Source organism: Marmota monax, unplaced genomic scaffold, assembly GCF_021218885.2.
Source record: "Marmota monax isolate L192 unplaced genomic scaffold, Marmota_monax_Labrador192_F-V1.1 WCK01_AAM20220418_F8-fsc00342, whole genome shotgun sequence".
In the NCBI taxonomy this organism is placed as follows: domain Eukaryota; kingdom Metazoa; phylum Chordata; class Mammalia; order Rodentia; family Sciuridae; genus Marmota; species Marmota monax.
In genome coordinates this window covers 461,146-466,912 of record NW_026692007.1, presented here as the reverse complement: position 1 = coordinate 466,912, position 5,767 = coordinate 461,146, and the positions used below count along the sequence as shown (strand labels likewise).

The 5,767-nt window shown below is 41.1% G+C and overlaps 1 non-coding gene across 1 annotated transcript; it reads left to right on the top strand.

The window, feature by feature from the left end:
• The first annotated feature begins 475 nt into the window (after positions 1–475).
• On the top strand, positions 476–673 carry LOC124097273 (U2 spliceosomal RNA). Its single transcript, XR_006853167.1, has one exon. It is a non-coding gene; the product is annotated as a U2 spliceosomal RNA (small nuclear RNA).
• The last annotated feature ends 5,094 nt before the right edge of the window (positions 674–5,767 follow it).

Sequence of the window (5,767 nt, the reverse complement as noted above, 5' to 3'; positions counted from 1 at the left end):
CCTTTGTAGCCTCCTCCTCAAACAGGACTTCACCTGTCACTTCCACTAGTGTATCTGTGTATGGCTGTCTGCTCCCCCTAATGCTGAGCTCTGAGATGGGGCCTGGTATTACTGAACTTTAGAGCCATTTGGTTCCTGGAACCAGACTTCTCTCACAGAAGGTGGCCATGAGAGTGTGCCGGGTTAAGGGACACACACACCGCCTCCAGGGATCAGGGAAAGGTAATCGTCAGCAACAGAGGCAGATGTCCAGTGTTATGAGGTGAGCTCCTGTGGGGCCCTGCCTCCAGAAGAGACCCAGTAAAGCAGGAGAAGCTTCTCAGTCCTGGTGGCACAGGCAGTGACCCTGACTGTGGCCACAAGGGGCAGAACCAGCAAGGTAACAGGCCTCCCCAAGTGTGGAACACACTACAAAGGCAGCCCCACAAGAGCCCTCACACTGGCAACAGCTGCTCTTATAGGGAAAGCTGTCACCATTGCTTCTTGGCCTTTTGGTTAAATTAAGGGTAGTATCTTCTTATCGTTTTAATATCTGATACATCCTCTACCCAAGGACAACATATTAAATGGATTTTTGGAAGTAGAGCAAGGTTTAGTGGTGTATTCCTGTAATTCCAGTGGCTTAGGAGGCTGAGGCAGGAGGATCACAAGTTCAAAGCCAGCCTCAGCAACTTAATGAGGCCCTAAGCAACTTAACGAGAACTTGTCTCAAAATAAAAAAATGAACTTGGGATATGGCTCAGTGGTTAAGCAGCTCTGAGTTCAATTCTGGTACCAAAGTGCCAGAGCACTCCACTCCGTTCCATTCACTCATCAGGAAGGTCCCTGTTGGAACTGGAAGCAGCTTCATCTATCTTTAAAATGTAATGATCACTTCCACTTCTCTGGTTCATTTGCAGAAAATAGTAAAGGAAAATCAAGATGATGTCTATACATCCTAAGGCCACGTAATGTCTATGAAGCAGAAATAAATAAAATTCTACTTAAGAAAAAATACAGAATCATTGTGAAATGTTATGTGGTTGAAGGTGCATTTCTTTGCTTTCCTTAGGCTTGCTTCCATCTACCAAAATTATATAATTTTTGCATCTGAGCATTTTAGATGATGGCATTACAGAATTTCCACCTGACTTCATCTGTTTCTCCTCCCTGTGTTCTCACAGTTCTGTGCCAAAACAAAAAAAACAAAAACAAAAAAAAAACAATATTTAAGCCCACTACTGTGCTTCTTTTGTCAGCCAGCATATTTCAAAAGAACATCTAAGGGTCAGATGTTGTCATATTTTATAGTCTGAATAACTAAAAATTGAGAAAGGAAACACCAGTGTTCTTAAGCACAAAGCTGCGTGGAAGATTGCTGGGGGGAGAGGAGTAGGTGTCTTTTGCTTACCTTCCTCTCTGTCCTCCTTTGTTCTCTTTTTACAAGCCTACCTTTTCCAAGTCTGTCTTTCTCTCTATTCTCCTTTTCTTCTTATTCCCGACCACCAGCCCTCTTCTCTGCCACTGCTTTTCTTTCTGTCTTCTCCCTCTGCATCCCTTCTGTGTACCATTGTCCTTCAGAAATGAAACTTTATATTTGCATCAGTCAGCTTTCCATTACTGTGACAAAATGCCTGAGATAATCAATTTAAAAGAGGGATATATTATTTTAGCTCAAGGTTTCAGAGGTTTCAGTCCATGGTCATTTGATCCTATTGTCTTTGAGCCAGTGGTGAGGCAGAAAATCATGGTAGGGACTACATGGTAGAAGAGGCTGCTCACTTCATGATGGCTGGGAGCAAAGAGAAAAAGAGTAATGGGGTACCAATATCCCCTTTAAGAGAATAGCCCCATTGATCTGATTTCCTTCCACTAAGCCCCACCTCCTAAAAGTTTCCCCCCTCCTAATAGGACCACAGGCTGGGGACCAAGACTTTAAGATGTGGACCTTTGTGGGACACTTTTACAAACCACAGCAGTACCCTAAGGGTTTTAGTTGTTATTTGTGTGTGTGTGTGTGTGTGTGTGTTTTGCTGTTGTTGCTTTGTCCTATTTTGCCTTTTATACTCATTCTATTTTCTCTACAGGTTTGAAATTTTTTACCTTGTATTTTGAATTAACAGCTTAATTAGATGAACTTATGGATTATAATGTGATGCTTTGACTTATGTACACATTGTAAATGTTCAAATCAGAGTAATTAGTGTATCCATCACCTCATACATTTACCATTTGTGTGTGTGTGTGTGTGGTGAGAACATTTAAAATCCCTTCTTCTATTATTTTGAACCATACACAGCAATAGTGTTTAACTGTAGTCATCCTACTGAGCTGTAGTGTACTAGAATTGATTTCTCCTATTTGTCATTTTTTACCATTTGCCCAATTCTGCTCATAAATTTTAAAATGAATTCCCTGAGGTGCCTGTCTGCAGTGTCCATCACGTTCACGTTCAACTCCCAGGAGCTGTCAGGTGACCATATTCCACCTTCATGGGACTCTCCATTCTAAGCCCAGGGTTTGAATCTTGTTTTCCCTCATCCAGCAGCTTCCTCACTTGCTCTGTGTCAAAGATAGGAAAGGGCTGTGTCAAGCAGCACTCTGCGGGATTGGTTCTAGGACCCTGTCATATAGCAAAATTCATGGTTGCTCAAGTCCCTTGTTTTATAAAATGTTGTAGTAGTTGCACATAATATCTGCTACCATGTCTTTGAAATCATCCCTGGTATGTGATATCTAATGCAATGCACATGCCATGTGAATAGTTGTTATTCTGTAGTGTTTGGGGGACGAGGACAAGTAAAATAAGTGTATATATGTTCAATATGGATGCAATTTAAAAAAATATTTTTCAATCTGTGGTTGGTTGTATCCATGCATCTGGAACCCATGGGTAAACAGGGCTGACTATATGCTACAGAATATGCAAAAAGGAAGGAATAAACCAAAAATGAGGATTAGTAGTGTGCTGGTAAGCCAGGTCCCCATCACCCCAGAGAGTCTTGATGTGTAGCAATTGCTAATTTGTATGTTATAAATACTCCCACCATGTCTGCCAATGATTGTGGTTTGCAAAACTTTCAAATATTTAGTCATGAACTTTAGAGAACAGAGGGGAGGTGGCTTCTGTGTAGGATTCAGAAAAATAAGAATCCTGTGGGAGGATAGGGGGTATAGCCCCTTCACTCTTATCATGTGAGACACTCTAGATCCAATTTCTACCACCCAAAACAAACAAAAGACTTTTTTTTTGCCTGAAATGGGTCTAGGGGGCAGCTGGTCCAAGTTGGAGCAAGTGGACATAGATTTCCAAGATGAGTTTCCAAGAGCATATGGTAGAAAATGAAATATCTAGCTGAGCATTTTGAGGAAGAAGAAGAAGAAAGAGCTTAGATGAAAAGAAATTCTAGGCAAAGTAAGAAGCCATTAATAACTTCAGGAGGAAAATGTAAAAGAAAACAGGTATTGAACATCCACCATTTAGGCTAAGAGTGGACAACATTTGCATGGGTACAGAATGTTAAGATTGGCCAATGATTTAACTTAACATTGGACACAAAAGCACTAGGGCAGCAGGGCAGAGGCAGCATGTGCCCGCAGGGGAGGCGGCAGGGAGGGTAGCCAAGTCCAAGTCCATTGTTGATCACAGGGAGTAACAATATCATCTGAACTTGGTAAACACAGAGGTATCCATATAAGAAAGGTTTTTTGGAAATATGGACCATAAATATCTGATATTTTCCCTACCCTACCTCTTCCTTCCATATCCGTGTCTCTCTCTCTCTCTCTCTCTCTCTCTGTCTTGTTCTTTCTTATCCTGGGATTCTGGATGCCTTTCTTTGGTGTATGAAGAGAGGAGTCAAGGACAGGGAAGACGCATTTTCCAACTCTCCAAAATTTTCCAATCTCTTGTTGTCTACATTGCTAAGAATCTATTGAGGCCCATTGACTTCAGATTAGTATTCATATGTGTTCACGACATTTTTTTCCTAGAATTTTATTTTGGTTGGAAAAAAGAAAAAACTTTCTTTTTGTCTTTCCCTTTGCGCCCTTCTCTTATTTTCAAGTTCTTCCAATTTGTCAAGTCCACCATCCAGTCTTTGGGGTCCTATATCCCTGGAGATCCCCTTGCAGAGCCAACAGCCCTGTCTAGCTCTTCCTTCCTGGATCCAGTATTCTCCTCTTCCACTTTAGGATACATCTTTGGAGACCTCCTGAAGAAGCAGGCATGAGTCCTTAAACATAGTTCTAAGATTTTCATGCACCCTTGTACTGGACTGACAGTGTCTCTGAATATAGAATTTGAAAGGATTTTCCCTTCAGAGCTTTGGAATTTGTTTTCATTGCCTCAGGACATTCCAAACTGGCAATGCCAGTGGGACGTCAGTAATATTCTTCATATTAGTGACTCTTTTCCTCTCTGGAAGATTTTTCCATCTCTTCTTCATATCCAGTGTTCTGAAATAACACCATTACCTGCACATGTGCTAATTAAAACAAATTTAAATATAGGAAGCACCTAAGACAGTGCCTGGGATAGAGTGAAGTGCTCAGTAAGTGGGTGGCATAGTTGGTGGCAGTGGTGAGAAAGATAGTGGTTACAATAGTGGTGGTGATGGTGCTGATGGCAACGATGGTGATGGTGGTAGTGGCGATGGGACAAAAAAAGAGGAAATTATTGATTGGCTCTTGAAATTTCTATCTTGAAGTGACCCACATCATTTCTTCCCAACTTTTAACAAAAATAGGTCACTGAGGGATATGTGAGCTCAAGTGGTCTGGGTGAAGGGCAACCCCCCTGGTGCCCAGGAGGAAAACTGGTAAATGTCCATTCTCTTTAGCCATATTCCTGTGAAATCATTCTACCCAACTCCACATCTGCCACAGAAACTCACACCTGAGCCCCTCTGTCAGTGGGAATGTAGCATTCTCCTGCTCCCATCCCATCTTCAAGACTCTGACACTTTTCATCTTTCAAGTGAGAATCGGGCATGAGACAGGTTGCTTCAAATGCTTAGGTCACATGTACAGATCTCCCAGGGGTCCCCTGAAACTGCCCTTCCTGTGGCTGGAAAGTGGAGTTATACACAAAGATCTCATTGCTTCCCTGTGGAGGGGAACAAATGCACAGTAGAGTTCTTATGTTCCTCATCCACCATGGAGGGAACATTCTAAGAACCGCAGTGGATGACTGAAGCCACAGATAGCACCAAATCCTATATTTACTGTGCATTTTCCTATGCATGAGTATCCATAATAAAGTTTAATTTATAAATTGGGCACAACAATAGATTAATATAATAATAAAATAGAATAATTATAACGATATACTTTAATAAAAATTATGTGAATGTTCTGTGTCTCAAAACACAGGACATTCCACTAATATTTTAATTAATATTAATATTTTCAGAGCAGAGTTGACCACTTGAAAGAATAGAATGTGAAACAACAGGTAAAGGGGATACCACACACCAATGCTCTTTCCTGGAAAGTTTAAATCAGTGTCTTCTCTTTTCTTATCTGGAGCTGGATGGTATTAGTCTCTACAGGTTTCATAGCTCATAGTCTTTTGCCTGCTTCTTTCAGCCTTTGGGTATCTCTATCTGGACATGAAGCCTTATGTACTAGAAGGGATTAGAATCTTCAGTGATCTCTTCCAAGAAGTCTCTAGAATCACTGAATACATTTGAATCTGAATCCTATCATGAATTTCACCAAATTCTAGATTCAACCTAATAGTTCTTCCTTGAGTGAGAAACACATATACGTAGGCACACACACATAA